The 26,547-nt window shown below is 35.5% G+C and overlaps 1 long non-coding RNA gene across 2 annotated transcripts in view; it reads right to left on the bottom strand.

Moving 5' to 3' along the window:
- Nucleotides 1–1,258: 1,258 nt before the first annotated feature.
- Nucleotides 1,259–26,547, bottom strand: part of LOC109268678 (uncharacterized) — a 38,085-nt gene continuing 12,796 nt past the window's right edge. Inside the window, exons 4-5 of one of the 2 annotated variants that reach the window (XR_008419537.1) lie at nucleotides 9,391–9,478; nucleotides 1,259–2,166 (exon numbers count right to left, since the gene is read on the bottom strand). This is a non-coding gene — a long non-coding RNA (uncharacterized LOC109268678). Of the gene's footprint in view, nucleotides 2,167–9,390; nucleotides 9,479–24,718; nucleotides 25,920–26,547 lie in introns of those variants that run through there. The other variant, XR_002080729.2, reaches the window with a different exon arrangement.

The following is a 26,547-nucleotide window of genomic DNA, read 5'->3' as shown; positions in this document are numbered from 1 at the left end:
ATGTATGTCAGTCTTTCTGTAGGCGCTAGTAATTTTCCTTGAAGTTACTTTAGTTTTTGTCAAAAGTTTGTGAGTACACTAAAAAAGAATTTTGTTAGCTCTTAGCTGTTTCCTAATCACTTTAAGTTGGTCAGTAGAACAATAGTGACTATGGTCTTCAAGAACTGTCTTCCTCTGTAATGTGGCCGCTCTATCAGGAAGCTTGAGTGAGCAGCACGGGGTTTACTACAGTGAGGGCACATTCTGCAAAAATAGGCATTTAAAAGGCTGAGCAATGCATCTGTGAGAAGGATATGTTACTCATATTTTCTCAACTCCTTTCATTATCCTTTAGAAATAAATAATCCAGGGGCACCTGGGTGGCTCAGTCGGTTGAGCATATGACTGTTGGTTTTGGGTCAGGTCACGATCTTGCAGTTTCCTGAGTTCAAGTCCCGTGTCAGGCTCTGTGCTGGCAGTGTAGAGCCTGCTTGGCATTCTCTGTCTTTATTTCTCTCTTCCCCTCCCCTGCTCATGCTGTCTCTGTCTCTCTCAAAATAAATAAATAAACTTTAAAAAGAGAGAAATAAATAATCCAAAATTAAATGTTCAGAATTCAAACTGAATCATACAATTAAATGGAATTGAATGAATAAAAAGTATGATTCCTCTGAAAGACTGTTATAAACAGACCTCAAAATATGTAAAGCTTCAAACAGAAGAAAAGTATATTTCCTGCTCACATAAAATACTAAATATGTGTTCCTGATCAGTGAAACATCTCTCCTCCAAGATCTTCAATGTCTGGCTTCCAAATATCGTGCCCCAGGGCACTGGAAAGGGAAAAAGAAAGACAAGTCATGTGTGGGAGGTTTGGGTGGGCTAGTCCGGAAGTGGTGCGCTTCTCTTCTGTTCACATAAACCTGAATCATAAATGAAACATCAGTTCTTTGGCTGTTCTTGTGTCTCAAACGTTCTAGCTTTTGGACTAGCAATCATGCCATCAGTTCTGGTTCTCAGGTCTTCAGACCTGGACTGTAACTACACCATTGATTCTCCTGAATCCCCAGCTCACTGACTATAGATCCTAGGACTCCTCAGTCTCCATAGTCATATAAGCCAGTTTCTTATAACATGTATATTATTTGTGTGTATATATATACACACATAATGTATATGTTTTATATATATATACACACATATATACATATATATGTGTGTGTGTATATATATATATATATATATATATATATATATATATCAGGTCCTATTGGTTCTATTTCTGTGAAAAACCCTAATATAATTTCCAAGATGAAATTTTATTTTCTCTAATAGTATATCTCAAAATGTAATTTGCTCAGGGTTACACAAAGAGTAAAGGCAAGCTGGCCTAAAGCCTACAGTCTTTCCACTATAACACCCCACAGATCTCTCCTTTCCCTGCTGATTGATTCTTATGTGAAATAAAACAGATTTTTCTCTCTCCAACATTTTTTGCAAGATTTTGATATCATTGCTTCAGCCTCAATGATGTTATTCCAATAGGGTTATGATACATGTTTATATTTGGCTTTTTTTTCTTACCTCATCTCCTTGGTTATTTTTTTGAAAAGTTGAGCCCATTAGAGCACCATCACTTTATATTCATAAGTATAAAACCATGGTTAATTTTTTAGATATCTATTTTCTTTCTCATTTGAAGTAAATGTAATTGATTTTTTTTTTCAGGCTTGCTTCACACCAACTATTTTCTTCTATGGTTTTTTTCTAACTTAAAATTCTGCAATGACTTTCTTACATTTCTGCCAATTCTCTATTACAAAGAAAGCTACGTCCCACATTAGTTTGTTATTGCTGCAAAACAATTTACCATGGACTTAATGACTTAAAACAACCACATATTTATTATCTTGGAACTTCAATAGATCAAAAGACCATGCAGCAGTGTTCACCTGGGTTTTCTGATTTGGGATCTCACCAGCCTGCAAGCTAGGTGTCAGCTGGGGCTGTGATCATCTCTGAAGCCTTATTGGTTAAAGTACTATTTCCAGTCTCCTTGTGGCTGTAGAACTCTGATTTTTCTCTTTGTTGTCGTAGTTGGTGGTGGTGGTTGTCGGCCAGGGACCTCTCTGAGTTCTTGGATACATACTGCTTACAGTTCTTGTCACTTGGGTTTGTCCATATGACCTTGCAGATAATAGATGGATAGATAGGTAGGTAGATGGATAGATAGATAGATAGATAGATAATATAAACATATAGACAGATATTGATCTTGTGTTTGTGTGAGCCTTATACATATTTATCTTAATGTAATTATAGGACTGATATTTCATCATTTCTGCCATACTGTACTAGTCAGAAGCAAATCCCAGGCCCCACCTGCACTCAAGGGGAGGGGATCACATGGGATGTGTCTCACTGGGGATCACCTTAGGGTACATCTGTAATGTCCCCTAACTCTTTATTTGATGTTTGTTCTAAACAAAGTATATCTTTATTTTGTTTTATTTATAGATGGCAAGTGTTAATGGTGATTAGATCACATTTCACATGAATAATTAAGCATGTGTGGACCTGTTTTTTAGTGTGTTCTATATAATTTTGAGTCAATGTGCTCCATATAATCCCATTAGCCAGTTATGTCTTGGAATTTCATCTTAAGAAAACAAATTAATAAGCCAGCATTTGAAAAGTGATGCATTTTTACTTGCATCATTTTGTTAGATATGGTCAGGAAGTAGGCCACACTGGTTGTGAGTGCTTTGGACAGTGAGATAAGCTTATACTATCTTTCTGGTTCTTTCTCACTCGGTAAGTCATCTACTTTGAAAATAAAAGAGCAGAGCTGCCTTCATTTCAAAAGATTAAGAAATACACAGTGAGTGCTTACTATGGGCCAGACATCATGCTAAGACATTGACAGTAAGAAAGGGAAATGAATAAAATCATTCATCCTCTGCCCTTGTAAAGTTTTCATTTTAGTGAGGAAGATTCAATATTTATATATCAAGTATAAATTGAGGTAAGTACAAGGTGCCTTGTACTTGCACAGATAGGAGAAACCTAGCTAAATTCTAAAGGGTAGGTGGAATAGGCTGAATAGTGGCCCTTTAAGATATCAGGCTCTAATTAATCTGGAACCTGTAAATGTTAGAATATGTAGAAAAAAAGGATTTGCAAATGTGATTAAGTTAAGAATCTTGAGATGGAGAGATTATTGAAGCGGGCTCTAATATAATCACACGCATCCTTATAAGAAGGAGGCAGAGAGGAATTTGACATGGAAGAGAAGACAATGGAACCACAGAGACAGAAATTGGAGTGATCCATCACAAGCCAACGAATGCTGAGCCACCAGAAACCTGAAGAAGCAAGGAATGGATTTTCCCTTAGTGATTCTGAGGGAGCAGAACCCTGCTGACACATCAATTCCAACCCAGTGAAACTGATTTTGAATTTTTGGTCCCCGGAACTAGAAGAGATACTTGTTTTGTGATTTTATGCCACAAACTTTGTGGTAATCTTTTACACAAGCCTTAAGAAACTAATAGAGAAGGTATTACAGACAGAAAGAACAGCTTGAACAGTCATAGAGTAGAAAGTAGATGGTAGATACTAGGCACTGGAGTACCTCCGCATTACTGGAAAGCAAAAACTGAGTAGAAATGGTGAGAATCAGGGCTCCTTGACAAAATGAATACAAATTATGGTGGCCTTACATGGCATGCTAAACACATTGTCTTATAGGACATAGAGAGTTATGAAGCATTTTTTTTTTAATTTTTTTTTAACATTTATTTATTTTTGAGACAGAGAGAGACAGAGCATGAACGGGGGAGGGGCAGAGAGAGAGGGAGACACAGAATTGGAAGCAGGCTCCAGGCTCTGGGCCATAAGCCCAGAGCCTGACGCGGGGCTCAAACTCACGGACCGCGAGATCGTGACCTGAGCTGAAGTCGGATGCTCAACCGACTGAGCCACCCAGGCGCCCCTGAAGGATTTTTAAGTAGAAGGGGCACCTGGCTGGCTCAGTCAGTGGAGCATGCAACTCTTGATCTTGAGGTTATAAGTTCGAGCCCCATGTTGGGTGTAGAGATTACATAAAAATAATTTTTTCAAAAAAAGAATTTTTAAGCATTAGAGTAATACATTATTATTAAATGCTCCATTCTGGGAAATAATATAAGATATGGCTTGAAGTAGGGAAATAGAGAAGGTAAGAGAAACTAAATAAGTAGAAGCAGTAACACCTGTTATGTTATTTTACACTCTCAAACGGTCTCATTTAGAGTGACAATGGGATCAAGGGAATATTGTTTTGAGAAATGCTTGGCCAATAAAAATTTAAAATTCAGCAGGATTCGGTGATTAGGGAGGTGGTATGAGAAAAGGAGAATAAACCTAAGATGAGTACCAAGGTCTGACTCAAAATTATGAAGTTGATAGTGGTGTTGTAACTGAGCACTTGCTTTGTTAAATTTCACTTATGAGAAGCAGTTTGAAGGAGCAAATGCTTCCCGTTTTGGGCATGTGAAGTTTGAGATATCCTTGGGGGTGTCCAGTAGTAAGCTGGCTGTACAAGTCTAATGTGAGAAAACAGGCAGAGCTGAAGGGAAAAGCAGTTCATCTTATCAATACACATTCAGCACAGAGTTAAGCTTGTTTTTATGACAGGGATTGCAAATTGATATGTGATTTTCTGGAAAAAAAAACCCACTTTGATCTCTATAGAAGAGAGAAAGCTATTTACAAAGAGTTTTCCACATTTGGCTTTTTTAGATGATTTCTTAAGCCAAAATGCCTTAGATATTTTGGAAATTCTAAAAAAAAACACTAAATAAAATATTTCTGCTTATTTTAACAACCCCATAAATAAGCATTATGGATCCTATTTGTCCCAGTTTGTAGGCATGCATTCTGAGGCTCAGAGGGGATTTTAAGTATGCAACCCGGAGAAATTCTCCTAGTAAGTAGAAGCTAGAATTTAAGCTACAGTTTCTGTGATGCATAATTTCAGTAATTTTTCTACTGTATCATGTTATCTCTTGCTTTTAATATACCTCTTCTCTAAGCTAGATGATTCTTATTGGTAGCATTTCTTGAAACTGTTTTTTTAAATCAGTTTGTAGTACCATATAACAAAACTGAAAATGTTACAGAAATTAATTTTCAAAACAAATTACAGTCCTATAATGTATAGCATAGCACTAAACATAGAGTGGGTGTCCCAAATGTCATATATTAATTGTTGGCTGACAATTTTGATTGTACCAATCAAGCCAAGATTCATCACCAAATTTTCATTTTAAAAGATGATGAGTTGTGTAAAGCCAAAGTATTATTTTAACTTCTGTTACACAGAAATCTTCTGTCTCTGATAGACTTTTTTTTAACTTATTTAAGCAAAGACTTGGTCTCTGTCACTCTAATAATTAAATTCTTTCCAAAGGAACTCTAGCTGAGAACAGAAACTTCCCTATTTAGAATCTGAAGTGAAATATCCTTTTGCAAATCTCTTTTAATTTTGTGATCCTTATTCTTACACTTGTTTTTCTTATTCAATGGTGACAATATTTAGCTATGTTCTTCTCTAGTTGCAAAGGGAACTGTATTTTGTTAGGAATCTTTGAAAATACATTCACAAAAAGTATATTTCATTAAGGAAAAATGTTGACAATTTTCTTCCTCAAGAACAAATTTTTTTTCATATTACCAATGCTTTGGTTGGTTTTCTGCCCTATATGGACACATATTTAAAAGCCATTTCCATCACTAGCCTGGTTCCTAAGAACTTGGATTTGTTCCCACTATTCCCTGTCTACCAGGTTTAAAGTTGTAATAGTGACCATTTGGAGAATTCTAGTTGAGCATCAGGCTTCTCTGAACTATAAGCCTGGACAGGCCAGCTGCTCCTCAGGAACTCGTCTCTAGGGTTGGGTTCCACATGCTCATATCTGTCGCAACCAAGCACATCCCTCTGTCTGGGGTATGCTCTATTCTTTAGTGATCATTGAAATCAAGTAGGCTTTAATACTTCAATCAAGTCATGCTGAATCAGAAAAGAATTAATATATATACAAGCATACCTCAGAAATATTGGAGGTTTGGTTCCATACCACCACAATAAAGCAAATACTGCAACAAAGTTAATAAGGGTGTTTTCGGAACATATAAAAGTACAGTGCATATAAAAGTTATGTTTACACTATACGGTAGTCTACCAAGTACACAATAGCATAATATCTAAAAAGCACTTGTATACTTTAATTAAAAAATACTTTCTTACTAAAAATGCTAACCATCATCTGAGTTTTCCATAATCACTGATCACAGGTCACCATAATAAATATAATAATAATAAAATTTGAAATATTGTGAGAAGTACCAAAATTTGATGCAGGCACAAAGTGAGCATATGCTGTTGGAAAAAAAAAAATGGCGCTGATGGACTTACTTCAGGCAGGGTTGCCACAAACCTTCAATTTGTAAAATCACAGTATATGTGAAGTACAATAAAATGAGGTATGTCAGTAGAAACAAAAAATGTTCAAAAATGTCCAAGATAACCATGCACAGTAATAACTTTGGAGATGATCAGTGGTAATGAAAATGAATGAGCAATTCTGAAAAACACTTAGGAAAATTTGTTTGCAAAGACAGATTCGGTTTAGAATGATGACAACTTATCAGGTCTATAATATTGGTATACTAACTGCCTTATTAACAGCAGTGGGGAAACTGATTAGAAAAGATAATTTTGGTTTCAAGATATATTACATTTGAGAGTAATCTGATTATTAAAATAACTATTAAATTTATTACGAAAGAACTGTATTACCTAGGGGCACTGGGTGGCTCAGTCGGTTAAGCATCTGACTCTTGATTTTGGCTGAGGTCATGATCTCACAGTTCATGGAATCAAGCCCTGTGAAGGGCTCTGTACTGACAGTGTGAAGATTGCTTGGGATTCTCTCTCTCTCTCTCTCTCTCTCTCTCTCTCTCTCTGCCCCACCCCTGCTCTCCTCACATGCACTTTCTCTTTCTCTCTCTCAAAACAAGTAAACATTAAAAAAAGAAAACTACAGTACACAAAATCTCCGTGATATTACTCAGTTTTAGAGAAGAGAAAATAAGAGTGTCTGAGTGTTAAATATGAACTAGTATCTCTTAGTCAGTCCATACAGAGAGATGACCTGTTTCATTTTTATGTTATGTTTATTTTAAAACTTTCTGACATAACAATCCCACTTATAGTGCCCATATAATACACATGGTAAAACAGATATAATACAAAAAGGGATTCTTAACATGGTAGCTAATTAACTAAGGAGTGAATTCCCACCCCATTTAAAGGTATTCAAATACAAAGTTAGTACAAAAACAAGCTAAAATTCTCTGGCTGGACTGGTGCCCCAAATTGCCAGTTTATATTTAATTAATTAATTAATTAATTAATTTTATTTATTTATTTTAGTTAATATCCCATGATGTTCTTTCCCAGCAGGTTACGTCCTGGTAAGATTGCTTTCTCCTGAGGGCAGGCTTTGTTAAGAAGAACAGAATGATCTGGCATGTTTAAAAATGGTTCATTTTCTTCTCTCCTTGCCAGAAGCATGAGGGCATTTTTCTCTGGTTTACACTCTAAATAGCTGGTAAAGCTCCTAGAGGTAAAACTCACAAAAATGTAGAGCTTCCCTGTAACTGGGTCCCCCTGGAGACTTTCTCACACTTGTCTGAAGTGAGCCTCCATCAATTCATCAACTACAGTTCAGGTTTTCCTATCCTGGCACTGGTTCCCACAGAGGGTTCTGCTCTGGTAAGTTGTGATTTTCCATATTTACCTCTCTGTCTCTCCACCTAACGCTCTGCCTTGTGACTTCACTTTTCTAATGAATTTACAAAGAGTTGTTGATTTTTTCAGTTTGTTCGGTTTGTTACTTGTTATTAGGAGTGAGTGACAACTTCTAAGCTCCTTACATAACAATAGCAATATTTCATTTTAGGGGGTGGGAAATTACAGAAATCTGGGAACAGAAATCTACACAGCATGCCAGTTGAAATAGGGTAATTATTATACTTATTTTACAGATGGTTAGCAGACTCAGAGGGATTACATAATTAGCTTATGATTTTACATCAACAATTGGCAAATACATGTTTTAAATAAGTCCTGGCATTAATATTACATGCTAGACTTTCTTAGAACAATGAAAGCAAGTTTATGGAATTTCCATTTTTTAAAGCTGGAATACACATATCTCAGATACTCGTCATCTTGTAAGTCACTAATCAAGAACTCAAACACATTTAAGTATTAGGCATGTAACATAACTGTATGAAATGGCAAGAAATGGATAGAGAGATACTTAACATGGTAGTTAAGTAAGGAGTGAATTCCCACCCCATTTAAAGACGTTCAAATACAAAGTTAGAACAAAAATAAACTAAAATTCTCTGGCTGCCCCAATTTGGTGCCCCAAATTGCCATTTTTTATTTCTTTCTTTCTTAAAGATTTTATTTTCTAAGTAATCTCTACCCCCAGCATAGGGCATGGACTTACAACCCTGAGATCAAGAGTCCCATGCTCTACTGACTGAGCCAGCCGGGTGGCCCCCTCTCCAAATCGCCAGTTTTTTTAAAAACCTTCTTATAAGCAATTAAATTTTAGGTTATTTTGTGAATTTTTCAATTTTTACCACTACATAAAACAATTTGATTATGATTTTCAATCATTTTGAATTCACCTAAACATAAGAAATCAGGATTTATGTCCTTAAACTATTGGTTCAAATCCAGGACTAAAATATCTCACACAGAAAACCAAAAAAGAAAACGAATACATACCAAAAATAAAGTTGAAAATAAATTATAAGACAAGCTAAAAATAAAACATATGGGAACAAAACAAATATACTTATCCTGAAAGTAATCTGATTGTAGAGTTCTAACTCTCCTGAAAGTAATCTGATTGCAGAGTTCTAACTCTCACTAAATATTGTGTTAGGTAAAAATACAAACTTTTGCAAACCCTACATCATTCAAACCTCACAATAATGATATCAATAACAATTCTTTTCCCTAAATCCTCAAAATTACACGTTATTATTGTTATTATTAGCAGTTTTTATGGTCCAAGTGACTTTTTAAAAGACTTATCCTCCTAATACAAATGTTCACCATTTCCTCTTGCATTTCAGGTCTTCCTTACAGAATAATTTCCTTCTACTGAAATGACATCCTTAAAAGTTCCTTTAGTGACCATCTCTTGGACATATGATTATTTTGTCTGAAACTGTCTTTATTTTTCTCTTGCTCTTGAGAGATAATGTCTTTGGATATTTATTGGTTGCTTTAGAGTGAGTGTGGCAAAATTTTCTTTTGCAAAAATATAGAAGCCTAGTACTCACCTGTTTCCTCTTCATTTTTATTCATTCCCACAGTTGTTACTATCATCATCATCATCATCATCATCATCATAACTGTGACTCTCTGTTTCTGAATTTAAATTTAAGAAAAACATTTCAATATTTTTTCATGTAAGATAATTTGACTAATGTCATAAAAATGTAAGATACTTAGTTTTATTCTTTCATTTAAATTCTAGTTTGTGGCAATTTATCAGTTTAGAAGTATAAACCTTAAGCTGTCTTGATGCAGCTTCAAAAAGGTTAAAATCTGGATTCATGAAATTAATTGCTCTTTCCTTCTTCCCTTGATCATTTTAACTCTGATCCAAATAAACAATTTAAATCTATTTGTGAAGAGATAATTATGCCAATTAAATTCAGTTGACTGCTCTCAAAAACTTAGAGCTTGGAAAATTAGTCTTTACAAGTTGTTGTAAATCTTTGTAATTCACAGCTAAGTTATTGGGGTACCTTGGTGGCTTAGTTGGTTAAGCATCCTACTTTGGCTCAGGTCATGATCTCGCAGTTTATGGGCTCGAGCCCCACGTCAGGCTCTGTGCTGACAGCTCAGAGCCTGGAGCTTGTTTCAGGTTCTGTGTCTCCCTCTCTCTCTGCCCCCGCCCCTCTTTCTCTCAAAAATAAGTAAACAAAAAAAAAATAACTTGGTTATTTTGAAAGTCTTGTGGATACTGAGAACATTATGGGCTTAGCATTAGATATGTATCCTATGTGTTTTGTAATTTTTACTATCTAATTTATATTGAGTAATCTTGAATAATCTAACTTTATTTCTGTAGAAATCATGGAATAAAAGTCCATGGTTGTTTATTTAAAAAGAAGAAGAAGAAGAAGAAGAAGAAGAAGAAGAAGAAGAAGAAGAAGAAGAAGAAAGAAAGCAAGCTTGTCTCTTTAATTCCCCACCCAAGCTTGGTGGGAAAGCCAAAGAACATGAGAAAATTTCAGAATCCATTGTTTCAAATATTCATTTTTTTAGGTTTGTTTATTTGTTTATTTGAGAGAGAGAGAGAGAGAGAGAGAGAGAGAGAGAGAGTTAGTGAGCATGAACCGGAGAGATACAGAGAGAGAGGGAGAGACAGAGAATCCCAAGCAATCTCTGCACTGTCAGAGCAGAGCCTGACATGCGGCTTGATCTCATGAATCATGAGATCATGACCTGAGCCAATAACAAAAGTCTGATGCTTACCCATCAGTGGGAAGGCCTTTCACTTCCTCTTTCCAGAATCCTGCTTACCTTGTTTTAAACACTTCTTCTGGCCTTGGCTCTGGTATATATAATTTCTGACCTAATTTTCACTTTCTTGCCCATAGTTCATCTGTCTTCAAAATTTGTCCATACTTGAACTAAATTATTAATCAATCCATCTATTAGCTTTCACCTTCGGCAAGTCTCCTAAGTTCTCCTTCATGTGGCTTTTGTGAGTATGGACAACTCTGGTAAGACCAAAACCTCTCTTGGCTTTCAATCTAATAGACTCAGTTTTTTGACATTTTTAAGGCCTCTATTTCATAGATCAATAAGACTTGGAAAACAAATTGAAAGCATTAATGTCATTTCAAATTGACAACTTGCCTGTTCAAAAGAAAGTATCTGATCTGTGGGTGGAAATGTGTTAAGGAGTTTACAGAGAATATGCTGATAAAGTTGACTTTTTCACAGCAGGGCAGTCTCAATGGTGTCCTGCATTTGATAAAATGACCCCTCAGATAATAGAAGACCCAACAAAAAATTGTAGTAGTTAAAAGTTTGAAGTGCAAATTCTCAGCATCCACCAATGATAACCAAATAAATTCAAAAAAGTTTCTTAACCTTTTTTGTGTTGTGACTTTTCCATCTATAAAATACACATAATAATAACGAATCAGGCAAGTAGCTGATGGAGGGATAAACAAATTCATGCACAGAGTAAACACTCAGTAAGTGCCACCTTGTTATGATTTCACTGTTCCTTTTGAAATCAGAAACATTTTGATTCTGCAAATCTCCAGCTCTTATAACAGTCTGAGAGATTGTTCCTGTCCTTCATTCTCTTAGCAAAGAATGTTGTATCAAAAGATATCAAAGAATATTGAATGTTGTATCCAAATCCTCAATTACAAACAAACATTCACTCAAGGTTCTGCAGTCTGAGCCTAACTATAGAATCTACTCATATATTAAAAATAGCAGATGACACATCTGTATTATCTGTCCCAGAGGATGCAAAGTATAGTTAAGTGCAACTCTAGCTGGCTTTGCTGTGGTAAAGGCTCTGTGCCATTGAGTTACAATCTTGAGCCAAGATTGTACCTGGAAAGATGATTTCCTCTGTGTTAGTGGTCTTAACACTGGAGTGCACCTAAACTCCTTAAAGTCTTGTTAAATGCAGCTTCCAGGACCACTCTAAAACCTACTAAATAAGAATTTCTGTGGAGCTATGCTTCAAGAAAATGCATTTTAACATGTACCCTAAGTAATTTTCAAGCAGATGGTAGTTGGTTACAACAGGATTGGAAAACCCCTCTTAAGTGCTATAACTAAAGGCCCAAGTGAGATGACTACAGAAGCCTAATGAACCTATTCACCCAGTCAACCCAATGTAATGTGAGATTAGTCCACCACTTGCACATGCATGCCAATTTCCAAAGTAGTATCTGTCCCAAGTATATTCTGTGGCCATTGCCATGGAAGATAACGCACATGGTGCGAGAAGTATGATGTTCCTCAGTTGTATTTCACAGAGGGAACATGAAGTTTAAGCCGTGCCCTATAGAATGGGGAGCCAATTTGCATATTTGACATGTTTGAGGAACTGAAAACTTATACTCCTTAATATTGTATATCAGGGAGGAGAATTTACACCAGATAATGTAAAAATAGACATGGAGCAGATCATAGAATGTTTTCTAGGTTAAAGTAATGATTTTGAATTGTATTTTGAGAGCTAGGGGAAGCATTTACAGATGACCACTTTTGCCACTGTGTAGAGAATGTGTTACAGGAGGCAAGAGTGGAAACAGAGGGATGAAACAGGTTAACACAGCAATTAGGCAGGAAAGAACAATGGCATGATTAAAACAAAGCAACAGAAATGAAAAGAAGAGTTTGTATTCAAGATGTATGAAGACAGAATAAGCAAGAATTTAGAAATAAGTTGAAAGTAATGAAAAAAGGTAAAGGAAGAAATCAAGATCCTTTAAGGATTTTGAATTGGGAGAAATAGGATTTATGGTACCATCAATGGTATTTTTAAAAATGTTGGTGAGATCTGGGAACAACTTAGACGAGATGAAGAATCAAGAACTTGATTTGGAATCTCTTAAAGTTTAGGATGTTAGATGTGAGTCAGCTTCTCAGAGGAGATGTCTGGATAAAGATGTATATTTTGAATCATCAGCATAAAAACGGAGGATCTATATAAAAGGAAATATTTCTGCCAATCCATAGAGATTTGAAAGGCTTGAGAAACAACTATTGCCATTCATCTGGTTTATGTATTGTTTCTTGTAAAATTTCATTTTCAGATGAAGAGAGTTTCCTTTCTAAGAATGCTTTTGCCATCACACCAGCAGCATCAGCATAACCTGGGAACGTGTTAGAAATATAGAATTGCAGGCCCCATGCCTGCCTTACTGAATTGCTATCTACATTTGAACAAAATTCCTAGGTTATTCATTTGCACAATGAAGTACAAGATACAAGACAGTACCACTCTATGGTATGGTGGGGAAGAGGAAAAAGAACTAAGGAAAAACAGTACTACTGCTATACATGGGAAGCTGCAGCCACTGACCTGGCCTCCAGGGTTTTAAAACAACTCTGATAGAACTTTAGGGGTGCCTGAGTGGCTCAGTTGGTTAAGCGTCCCACTCTTGACTTCAGCCCAGGTCATGATCTCACGGTTCATGAGACTGAACCCCACGTTGGGCTCTGTGCTGACAGTGAGAAGCCTGCTTGAGATTCTGTCTCCCTCTCTCTCTACCCCTCCCGCCTTGCTTTCTATCTCTCTCAAAATAAATAAAAATAAACTTTAAAAAATAATAAAATAAATAAAATAAAACAAATCTGATCAAACTTTAATATGCATTTGTGTATTGCTGTTGCTACACACAATTACGCAAAAGGATTCACCAACCAGTACGATAAGAAAGGCATATGCATCAAGGTCAAGAATAATATTTTCTTCATCTATACATCCTCAGTACCTATCTAGTATTTATATGTAATGTCAGTAGGTAGTATATAGAGGGGTAGTATATCGAGTTTTTCAACTACTCTTTTAAACTTCCATGATTCATGAAGTCAATACAAAGCCCATATGCTTCATGGCTGTTGTATCATTCTCTTTAAATTACTTTTATTATTATTCTTTAATATTATAATGTAATTTGACTTGTGTAATTTTTGTGTCATTTTAATTAAAAATGCTTCCTTTCTAACTAAAAGCTACTTTAAATTTTTTTTTTAATGTTTACTTATTTTTGAGAGAGAGAGAGCATGAGCAAGGGAGGAGCAAAGAGAGAGGAAGACAGAATTTGAAGCAGGCTCCAGGCTCTGAGCTGTCAGCACAGAGCCTGGCATGGGGCTTGAACTCACGAGCCACAAGATCATGACCTGAGCTGAAGTCATATGCTTAACATATTGAGCCACCCAGGCACCTGAAGCTACTTTTTATTTTAAAACTAAACGACCATTTTTTGTGTGTGTATATGTATGAATAGTTAATACAATAATACATCAAAATGAGTTATAGATTAATTAAATTAAGAATATCTACAGATTTATAAAAAGCTTTTATTCATAAATAAGTGTTGTAGTCCCCCCCACACCCCACCCAATAGGAACAGGATGTACAACCAACCAAAAATTTGGTTTTGATGTTAAAACTGATAGCACACAGCAAGGGTTTTTAAAAAGGTTTACATAATGAGGCTTTCTGAGAAGAGCAGTGAGGTTTCCAAGCAGATCCAAATGGCTTAGATGATCAGAAAAAGGAGACTACCTTGAAGTTTATTATGATTACAGGGTGGAGCTGGGGTAAGGGTTCCAGTGCACATAGAGATGGCTTGCAGTATTCAAACTTTTCTGCTGGCACTAAATGTGGAAGCACTTTTGTGGTTACAAACCCACAAAAAAGTGTTTCGGAACTCTTGAGGTTTTATTATAATTAAAAATGTTTCTAATATTGACTCTTATCTTCTGACCTAAAGAAGCCTTTACTACTGTATTAGCAGAAGTTTATCCTAAAACCTCAGCATTACCACCGTAATGAGAAAATAGAGGTTGAAAAGTTCTGAACCTACTCATGACTTTACTGTTTCTACTTTTAGAGCAGGGCTGACCTTTCTCAGGCGTTGGTTTTGAAAGGAACATTCACATGACTTTTGGAGACTTTAAAAAATTAGGAACTTTACCCTTGAGTTTGATATGATTGATGTCCATACATTTTTCACTTTATAGCCATGGTGGATGGCTATGATGAAAATTGATGTTATTTTGACAATTTGATGGTAAAAACTCTAAAGCATGTTCTTTTCTAAAAATAGCACAAAATGTCTATTCTGGAAATAGGAGCCTGGTAAATCAAATCCTGGTTACCTAAAATTATCATTTCTATTACATATTCATTTTGTGCGTGTGTGTCCGCTCTTCCTAAGATTCTGACATTTAAAAATGCATGTGAAAAAACAGTTCTTTATATATGTAAACTGACATGTGTTGAAAGAACATTGTGAAGATAGAATGTGCATTTCTTCTTTTAAAAAAAGAGCAAGAATATTTCTGCTGTTGAAATTTTTATACTCCTCAAACCCAGTTCAAATCTACTTTGTCCTTCATATTTACCCTGGTCTATCCAGATACATTCAATCTCTCCTTTGCTTAAAGATTTCAACGAGAGAAAACAACCAGGTTCGTAGATACAGAGAACAGACTAGTGGTTTTGCCAGAAGCAGAGAATGGGCAAGTGGGTGAAATGGGTTAACAGAGTCAAAAGGTACAAACTTCTAGTTATAAAATAACTAAGTCATGGAAATGTAATATACATCATGATGACTATAGTTAATAATGCTGTGGTACATTTTTGAAAGTCACTACAATAGTAGATCTTGAAAGACCTTATCACAAGAAAAAAATGTGTAAGTATGTATGGGGATAGATGTTAACTAGACTTATACGGTGATAATTTCATAATATACACAAATATCAAATAATTATGTTGTATACTTGAAACTAACATAATTTTATAGATCAGTTATATCTCAAAAAGAGGATTTCGCTGTGTAGCCTTCATTTATAGTATTTAAACATACTCTGCCTTGATTACTGCTTTGAATTTATTTAACTCTACTGAAGCTTCTACTACAAAACTTTAGTCTTGGCTTGAAGATATATATATATATGTATATATATATATATATATATATATGTATACACACACACGTACACATATATGTTTACATATATACATGTATGTATATACATATATGTAAATGAAATTACAATCTTTACAAGATTAAAAAGATATGAGAAAGCAATATAGGGAGAAAGTATATAAATAGCTCTTTGGAACTGAGCAAAATATTTGAGGATATTTGTGTCCTCTAATATACTGACCAAAAAGCACGCATGAAAAGGAGACTCTTGGGGTGCCTGGGTGGCTCAGTCAGTTAAGCGTCTGACTTCGGCTCAGGTCATGATCTCATGGTTTGTGAGTTCGAGCCCCGCGTGGGGCCCTGTGCTGACAGCTCAGAGCCTGCTTTGGATTCTGAGTCTCCCTCTCTCTATCCCTCCCTGGCTAGTGCTCTGTCTCTCTCTGTTAAAAATAAATAAATGTAAAAATAAATTTTAAAAATTATTTTAAAAAAAGAAAGAAAAGGAGACTCTTAATAATGAAGTAATTATTACTTAAGTAATTATTACTTAAGTAATTACTTAAGTAATAATTATTACTTATTAAGTAATTATTACTTAATAATGAAGTAATATGACCCATCTTGTGAAATTCTGTCAGGTACTCTCTATGTGCTTACAAAGAGTCCATGGCAGCTGGGAGAAAGGCTATGCATGGTTTCAAAATACAGAATATCCCTCACCCAGGCTGATCTTCCAACTATGACTATTAAGAATCCAACTAACAATTGCAAACTAATTTGGAGTCTGATCTGGCACACTTTCTGGCAGTACTAGCCATAACAACAGGTTGTTTTCACTATCTCTTTGCATCATGGAAGGAGTAATGATTTATCCTCAGAGGAACAGGTTCATATACCAGATCAGATTTGCTTTCCTAGCTGGAATGTTTTGATCAGAACCACTATTCTTGCTTTATCTATTATTTTGACATTCCATGTATCATAGGAAATTCATTTCATGGCAAACATATGGAGGGAGAACCTATTGGAGGTTCAATTATAACACCATTTGGGATACACAAACTACACATTTGGGAGGCTATCCTATAATATATGGTACATTCCTCAAAGCAGAGGCCCAGTAACAAAGGAACAGCTAAGAAATCCACTTTTCTATATCTGTAAACTTCATCAGTTGGTTAGGTTTCAGTTCCTAAAAGAGAACTAGAAAGTTTCTACTAGGGCACAGTCACGGTTCTATTAAATTGGAAACTGAAACAGCCCCTGACCATTTTGGGCTCTCAAGGCAGATTTAGGAAGGCAAACAAAGTAAGGGATCATTGTAGTGAATGATTCTAAGTCCTCAGATGAGCGACTATTACTCAATGAGGATAAGGAACATATATTTGAAAACCAGAAGTTACCACTGATGCGCTGCTTAGTAGTCCTTGTATGAGAATGCTAGTACATTGGAAATATTTAAATGCCAACTTGATAGACACATGACCACCAAGAATTCAATGTATGTAAATCTGCAGGTTTCTCCATCACCTCATCAGCAGAAGAATTTTGTCTAGCTGAGATACTGATGGAAGGTAATCCTCAATCACAAGCACTAAATGTAATTATTTTGGTTTTAGTCATTAAAACCTTGATTAGCAAAAAAAATAATTTATTGTCCATAATTTAAAACAATTTTGTAATGTTTATTTATTTTTGAGAGACAGAAGGAGACAGAGCCATGAGTGGGAGAGGAGCAGAGAGAGAGAAAGACACAGAATCCAAAGCAGGCTCCAGGCTCTGAGCTGTCAGCACAGAGCCCAACGTGGGGCTCAAACTCAAAAACCGTGAGATCATGACCTGAGCCGAAGTTGAACGCTTAACCAATTGAGCCACTCAGGTGGCTGTATCGTCTGTCTTTTTATCCACAATTTTTTTCATGTATTTTAGTGGTGATGAAATATTTTGCCACCAGAGGATTGGGTATATAATTATGTATATATAGCCATCTAATTATTTACGAGGTTTTTTTTTTTAACTTCCACTACTCTATTCATTTGGAATTTGATGCAGTTTGAAGTATTTACATCCCTCTTCAATAATTAATTAATAAGGGTGCCTGGGTGGCTCTGTCGGTTAAATGTCTGCCTCTTGATTTCAGCTCAGGTCATGATCTCACAGTTCGTGAGTTCGAGCCCCAGAGCCCCATGTTGGGCTCTGTGCTCTGTCAGCATGGAGCCTTATTGGAATTCTCTCTCCCTCTCTCTCTGCCCCTACCCCACTCATGCTCTCTCTGTCACTCTCTCTCAAAATAAATAAATAAACTTAAAAAATAATTAATTAATAATTCTACTGTTATTATTTGATTTTAAATTTATTTATTTTAATTATTACATATAAGGAATGATTTCTCAAATGGTTTGAAATATGTTTCATTATTTACCAACTTATTTTGTGTGAGGCAAAATAAACACATATTATTTCAACTGCTAGCAACAGAATTTCTTTTAGTATAGAACTCCTTTTTTAAATTTTTTATTTTAAGTAAACTGCGTGCCACATGTGGGGCTGGAACCACAACCCTGTGATCAAGAGTCACATGCTCTACCAACTGAACCAGCCAGGCACTCCTAGCACTTTCTTTAAGGAGGAACATTTTGACAATTGCTTAGGGATGGAACATGATTCTTTAAAATCATGGGGCAAGATGTATATGCTCCAAAGACATAAGCTCAAAAAGGGGGAGCAGAATTCCTAAAGAAGAGGATACTGAAAAAAAAAAAAAGGAAGAGGAGAATGTCAATACAGAGCAAGTCCTAGGTGAAACGTTAGGATAGGTGGCCAGGTGGCAGAAGGACTTTGAAGAGTGGAGATTTCCTCCCTGTTTTTATTCAACAAATATTTATTGAATTCTTCTGGCAAAGACATTTACTTGAGTCCCTTAGGTATTAGGTGACAACACCCTCATAAATTTTATATTTTGGTGGGAGAGAAAGACAAGAAATACAAAGTTAAGGGAATATAAAAATTTCTAACACCAATATTGAGAAAATAAAACACTTAAAGAACATAATGAGAATGTGCTTGATATGGAAATTGAGATAGGATGGCTAGTTAAGACAATCTAAAATATTTCTATTGCTGTTACATAAAAATTCTACTATCTGCAAACTTGTATATTCTGTTAAAAGTCTATTATTTCAAACAACAAAGATGACTTCCCTCAGTAGACTAATATGGAAAGGAACTCTGAGGCTGAAGCATGAGATATAAGCCACTGGAACTGAGAGGCCAGCAATGGACTCACAGCTAGACAGTAGCAAAAAGAGGGGCTTCTGGGTGGCTCAGTCCCTTGAGCATCCAACTTCTGATTTCAGCTCAGGTCATGATCTCGCCATCATGGAATTCAGCCCCATGTCAGGCTCTGCACTGAGCCCCCTCTCCCTATGCCCCTCTTCCCTCACTTGCGCGCACTCCCTCTCTCTCAAAATAAAAATAAATAAATAAATGAAACAAACAAAAAATAAAGATAGTAGCAAAAAGAGGGATGACCTCTGCTAGCATGTAACATACATTTATATACCTATACTTTGTATTCGATCTCATTTATTTTTCACCTATTATAGCAATATTGAACTCTATTCATTTAGGCAGCATTATAATTTATTGATAATAGGTGTCCAACATTTGAGTTCTTTTGAAACATTTTTTGTTTTTTTAATATTAAAATAATTTGTCAGATTTTAAAAAACTCTTATTTGACTGTGATGTGCATCTGTTTTTCACATAATGATGGGTGGACTGAAGTTGGTATAATATAAAATGGTATATAAGATATATAAAATGGTACAGAAGATAATATAAAATAATATAATATTATATTCAGAACCAGAAACTGAACTTCAATATTTTTTCCCATAACCTAGTCATATCATCAGAGATAGGAGGAAAAATAATATCAAAAATTAAAATAAGAAATGATAAATATAATTATCATCATAATGTATTGCAAAAAGGACAATGTGTAGAAGTAAGGAAAACTCAAATCCAGAAAATTTTTGTCATTTACCTTTCTCTCAGTGCCCCAAAGTCACAATAATGAACATGTCTATACTGTTTATCAAGTTTTACATTACATTTTACTCCAGAATTAAAATATTTTTAGAACCACTATAGGAAGCACATAGAATATTATCCTTAATATTTTACATTTTATATCACCTCTTCTTCATCTGTTTCACATGCACAGAGGAGTGAAACTATTCAGTGAAAATCTAAAAGAATGAATTGTTGTGTGGCAGTGTGTTTCCTAAGAGCAATTATATTTTAAGAAGAATAAAAACAATTATATTTATGTTTTCTGTATACTTCCTTTCTTTCTTCATGTACAGGTTATTCTGGACTAGTGTTATGACCCCTTTTAAGAAGTTCCATAATGGTAGCTGCTTGTTGTTTTTTTTTCTTTTTAATATTTTATTTATTTCTGAGGGCTGGAGGGGGGAGAGGGAGGGAGGAGAGGCAGAGAGAGAGGGAGATAAAATCTGAAGCAGGATCCAGGCTCTGAGCTGTCAGCACAGAACCCGACTCGGGGCTCAAACTCACAAACTATGAGATCATAACCTGAGTGGAAGTTGGACGCTTAACCAGCTGAGCAACCCAGGGTCCCTGGTAGCTACTTGTTCTGATAAGAATTATATTTCAAATATGGATAAGCCTAAATTAATACGATATGGTTGTAAGGCGAAATTATTAATTTTAGTCATCTGACCTATTTAATTACCCTTAGCTTCCTAGGCATTGAACTAATAATTATTCTTATTAACCCTTCTCATATTTGCATACATTTTGAAGGAATTCTGAAAACAATAAGTATGCTATATAATTCATAGGATCACAGGACATTAAAATGTGATGTTTTAAATGTTGCCATTAAAATTTAATTTGAATCTTAAAAGTTACTTGAATTAATAACAAAAATAACTTAAACATAATATGGTTAGTAAATGGCTTGGCATATAGTAAATGCTCAGTAAATGGTAGCAATTATAAATAATTTAGAAAGGGAAATAATGCTCTTGTCCCTGGATATGTGATTGTTCATAATCATATGTAGTTTGCAGCTGTGTTCTTAAACTGCAACAAAGTTTAGAACCATTTAAAATGTAAAATCTCATTAGTAAGACACAGACTCAGTAGATGTTAAAAGCTACATTAGAAAGTTAATAAGTAAAATAAGTAATATTCTTCTTAAGAATACTTAGAAAACTTTACGGTATTTTGGTTAGTCTTTTCATTGGCTTGAAATTTGTTTCTCCAACTCAAGAAAGATTATCCATCCATTCATTCATTTAATGTTTATTCAGTGACTCCAACATGACAGTGTTCAGTGTGGATGATATGAGTTGGTCTGCCTGAACTAGCCTTTTCTTAATCATGAATGTCCATCAAAATAACCCAATTCTCTCTTACTCTTTATCTATGCCTCCTTCTTCATTCCTTCCTTATTGCTTTCTCACCTCTTTTCCTGTAAACCTTCACTGGTAAAGAATAGATTTTGGAAACATCAAGTGTGCTTCCTTCAGAATATCATCTATAGTCTCTGAATTTTCCCAGAGTGACTGAACTACAAATTGGGATCACACATTTGATAAATTAATTAAATGGTGTGTAAGTTTTTCCGATTAAAAGCCAGAGTAGGTCAACAGTTTATCACAATCCAAGACATATCTTTCTCACTTTTTTTTTCCTTTCAAGTTGCACATGCCCTGTGCAAATTTGCCATTTCTCTTGTTCATTCTATTCCTCTTTTATGTTGCTCATTAAAATGTTACATTTTATACCCAATATTGTTCACACTCTACAAGGTTTTTATCACTTAGGTAAAAGCAATCTACTTGATGCACAGCTGGTTTCCAGTATGATCTAATTGCTTTTGTGATACATCTCAGACACCTAATGCCACACAGAACATTGCTGCGCTTTTTCACATAAGTAAATTAAATTACTTGCAGATGAACTTGTTTTATAACATGTACCTGGAAAAAGTTTCAGCTCATTTAGTGAAATGTCTAACATCAAATTTCATTGAAAATGTGCCCGCATTCAGTGTATCTTTTATCTCTGATTTATTTTGGTTTCTTACCACATATTTCTAAGCCATAAATTGTTTATAAATATTGATGCTATTTTTTCATTCCAAATTTTATGCCTTTATATTAATGATTTCTTTTTATTTTCAACTCCAATATACTAATCAAATTTATAATTAAAGAAGTTTAACTGAGCTGTATTTTGTTTGTTTTGCATGATTATTTAACTGTTACTAAAATAAACCATATCACTTAAAGACTATGACCCACATTTCTGAAAATCAGCTAGTTGGTTTTAATTTTACATGTCTGCACCATTTTTAAGAGATCAAATTTTGTCAACTTGCATTAGATTATGTTTATTTTAACTTTCAAATAAAAAGATTTCTAGCTCAATACCATATGTTCATTAAATGTTTGCATCATTTTATATGTAAGTGAACATTTTTCCAGTTTTATTTTATGAGGCAAAGGGTAAAAATACATAGGCAAAGAGTAGCAAAGAAAACAATATAAGTAATTGCTCGACTAAAAGTTTAACATTATTACCTTCATTTTTCATTTTAGAAATTGAGATTTTGGTAAAAATAATCATGTTTACTACACCTATTACTTTGTATTATCTTCGTCTAATGAAATATTGAGCAGAAGCATGGGTTGGATGGAACTGGTAGCAGAGAGACACTTTGTAGGCAAAATGAAATAAAATCACTAAAAAGCATTTATTCCTAATTATTTAAGATTTGAGAACTTTATATTTGTAGAAATTTTTAAATCATGATGTATAAATACTACTATCTTTCACCCAAGTATAAGTAGGCATGTATTTTATATGATTATTCAATTCTATCAATGCATGTATATGAAACGTTTGCTTGCAGTTTACAAAAAAGTGGTGACTATTTATGGGAACTGCATATGTTTTGTATTTGCAGCATAAAATCACTAAATAAGCTTTTAAAGTTCTAAGATGTGTAAAAATGCCTGAACTGTGTGTAACAATAGAATAAATTAGATACTAATGAGTATTGGAAGCAATCAAATAGTCTAGGGGACTAAAATGGAAATATAATGACAAAGATGGATTAAGAATATTGATGAGAGAGAAGCACAATTAGAAATTAGATAATAAAAGCAAACTGCCATAGGACTAATCAAGTAGATGTATCACTTGGAAAAAAGTTCAATAGGGTGTAATCACCATGAAATGGTATAAAATACATGTGGTACATTTGTGCACTCTGAATTTAAAGATATTTGGACAAAGTTTAGAAACACTAAATACATATGCAAAATGTAGTCATGATTGAAAGAATTCAATCAAACCACATTCTAAAACTATTTTAAGAATTGTTCTATTTCAAGAATTGCTTATGAGAGATACATGAGAAGCAAAAACTATAGAGAACATATATGAGAAAAACAACTTAGAAAAGAATCCATATCAATACATATCAAGATTAAACCATGTCCTGAAAATAACCCTTTTGTGTCAAATACAAAGACAGATTATTAACACAGTTTAAAATCAGCTAAAAATGGCATACACTTCCCAGTATATAACTAGTTATAATTTATGGAAACAGAAAATATGGGCTAACTAAAGTAAAGGTACATTCAGCATAAAGCAAACATTACTCCATATGGATAAACTCATCTCTTCTGAAGTTTCCTTTAAGACCGCAAAGGAATTAATGAGTGTCATCATCTACACTGCCTTGTACTGATTACGTTTCATTGTAAGTTATATTCATGGTTGGTAACTGTTTTACAAAATATTTTTTAATTTATTTTAATGTTTATTTATTTTGAGAGGGAGAGAGAGAGCGAGCGAGCAAGGAAGGGGCAGAGAGAGAGAGGAAGAGAATCCCAAATGGGCTCCATGCTCTCAGCGCAGAACCTGAGGTGGGGCTTGAACTCACAAACTGTGACATCATGACTGACCAAAACCAGGAGTTGGCCGCTTAACTAACTGAGCCACCCAGGTGCCCCTATATTTTATTATTTTAATGTTTATTTTTATTTATTTATTTTGAGCAAGAGAGTGTGTGAGCAGAGGAGGGGCACAGAGAGAGGGGGAGAGAATCCCAAGTAGGCTCCATGTTCAGCACAGAGCCTGATGAGGGGCTCGATTCTGCTACCAGGAGCTCATGACCTGAGCTGATACCGAGTGGGAGACTCAACTGACTGAGCCATCCAGGTGCCCCACACAAAATATTTTAAGTCAAGTAGCTGAATGTTTAATTGCCTTCTAGAGAAGTTTATTATGAATTTATGACAGTTGTGATATAGTATTTTTTTTCAATTTTTATTCAATAAAAATGATTTGGGGGCCTGGGTGGCTCAGTTAGTTAAGTGTATGACTTCTGCTCAGGTCATTATCTTGCAGTCTGTGAGTTGGAGCCCTGTGCTGGGCTGTGTGCTGACAGCTCAGAGCCTTGAGCCTGCTTCAGATTCTGTGTCTCCCTCACTCTCTGTCCCTCCCCCCTCATGCTTTGTCTCTCTCTGTCTCTCAAAAATGAAATAAAATAAAAAATGATTCAAGAGCTTAATATATAATGGTATAAGTTATTTATCATGCCAATATGAGCAAGTAAGTTTAAAAAAAGACAAAAACCTAAGAACTGAATTATGGCCAGACAAGAAAATTACGACTACGAAGCCAAATAATATTTTTGTTTCTGTGTAATGCAACTGTAATATGTAGCAAACTAGAAATAAAAATACCATCCTAAAATGTTAAGATATATGATATGTAGCTGGTGAAATAACATTTACACATAAAGAAAGACCAGAGGGACTCCTGGGTGGCTCAGTTGGTTAAGCGTCTGACTTCAGCTCAGGTCATGATTTCGCGGTTTGTGGGTTGGAACCCCGTGTCGGGATCTCCGCTGACAGCTTGAAGCCTGGAGCCTGCTTCACATTCTGTGTCTCCCTCTCTCTCTGCACCACCCTGGCTTGCACTTTGTCTCTCTCAAAAATAAATAAACATTACAAAAAAAATAACGGAAACTCCATGGCACAAGATCTATAACTGCAGTTAATACGGTGATAAACATAAATGCAAGCGTGTGTGTGTGTGTGTGTGTGTACGCGTGTGCATGTTGTGTTAAAGAGGTTTCAGGAAAGCCTTCCTGGAGTTGGTACTTGAAATGAGTGGCTTTATTTACCTGCAGGGGAGAGTAAAAGTTACAAAGTTCTGAAATTGAGGCAGTGAAGACAAGCCATTGGACTATGACGCAGTACAGTATGTCTGGGCACAATCAAATTTGTGTTGTTGAAAAGGAAGGAAAGAAAGGGAGTTGTTCAAAATGAGACTGGTGAGACTGGCAAGACTTGACTCATTTAAGGGCTGAACGAACGGAATCCCATTTGAGGAGCTTAGAATTTAGAAGGATTGGTGAGGTATTTATCATTTTTATAATGGGAGTAGTATGCTTGCTTATATTTACTTTTTAGATTCACATTTTTGTCATGAATGTGGAAAATAAATCTAACACTTCTGTTTTCAGTTATATGGCAGGATAGAATTACCCAAATAATTTTCTCTCTTGATACAACTACAATATCAGATAAAATACACTAAAAATAATTATCTTTAAATGCTGCTAACTGAGCGAAAGCAACAATTTTGAAAGGGAAACTAGGACAAAACCCAGAGATAAATGAGTGCTAACGACAGCTTAACCCTTGAATGGAATTGTCAAACAACTGGGGCACCGAGGTGCTGCCTAGGCTCAGAGCACAGGATACAAAGGTCTGGGCTCCACTTCTGTGTATAATGTTCAAGCCACTGCCTGAAACTAACCAAACCTCAGTTGAGTAACACTTGGAAAAGCAGAGGAAGAATAAACGATTTGATGGCACTGGAAAGCAAAAACAGACCCAGAAAATTGAGAGACTGTGATCCTCGATTCAAAAGAAATACTCAAGGTAGGCATTTACCTAACTTTGTCCGTGAGGCCTTTCCAGTTTGCTGCCTTACCATGGATTAGGGGCCCAACAGAAAGGAGTGGTCTTACTGGTCTGAGAAGACGACAGGTTGGAAATCACAGTTGCCAGCGGATTTAGAAATTGGAAGGCAAAATCCTGACGTAAAAGGAACAAAATCTTGGTATTTGGAAATGACATTAAGTAATTGTATTTGACACATCCCTGAAATCTACGGAACAAAGACTCTGCTGGACCCCACAAAGTGATTAGGAGTGAAACGGAAGCCAGCTGTGGGGTCCGCCTGCAGCCTGTCAGAGGGGTTAGCTTATGGTAGACCTTGCTCATATTTGGATCTTGTGGAAGGTTGTCAAGGGGTTATTTTTGAAGGGCTTTCCAATAGGGGACATATTCTCAGCATGAAGAACAGTATCTATCATTGGTAGACATCGAATGATAGAAGTAGGTTATTGTAAGTGCCTTCTGGAGGACCTGCATCATCCTTTAAAAGAAAGCTGCAAGAATGTTTCTGACACCAAAGTATTCCTAACAATCTGAAAACGTCCCCACAAAAAAAAAAAAAAACCCAACACTGGAAAGTACCAATATCTAATTGCAGGGAAGGTTATTGAGGGGATGTGACTGCCGGTGGACTCATGAGCTGAACTCAGTAATCGGAGGCTCCTCATCCCAACCTGTCCTTGGAATGTGGCTTCTGTGTGCCTTCCCCACTCCCAGAAGCTGACCCAAGGACAAAGCCTTGAGATAGTGATGTGGGGTTGAAAGC

The sequence above is a fragment of the Panthera pardus genome, unplaced genomic scaffold, assembly GCF_024362965.1.
Source record: "Panthera pardus isolate Hobbes unplaced genomic scaffold, ASM2436296v1 HiC_scaffold_6, whole genome shotgun sequence".
In the NCBI taxonomy this organism is placed as follows: domain Eukaryota; kingdom Metazoa; phylum Chordata; class Mammalia; order Carnivora; family Felidae; genus Panthera; species Panthera pardus.
The sequence above is the reverse complement of the archived record's forward strand: the minus strand, read 5'-3'. Positions and strand labels throughout refer to the sequence as shown.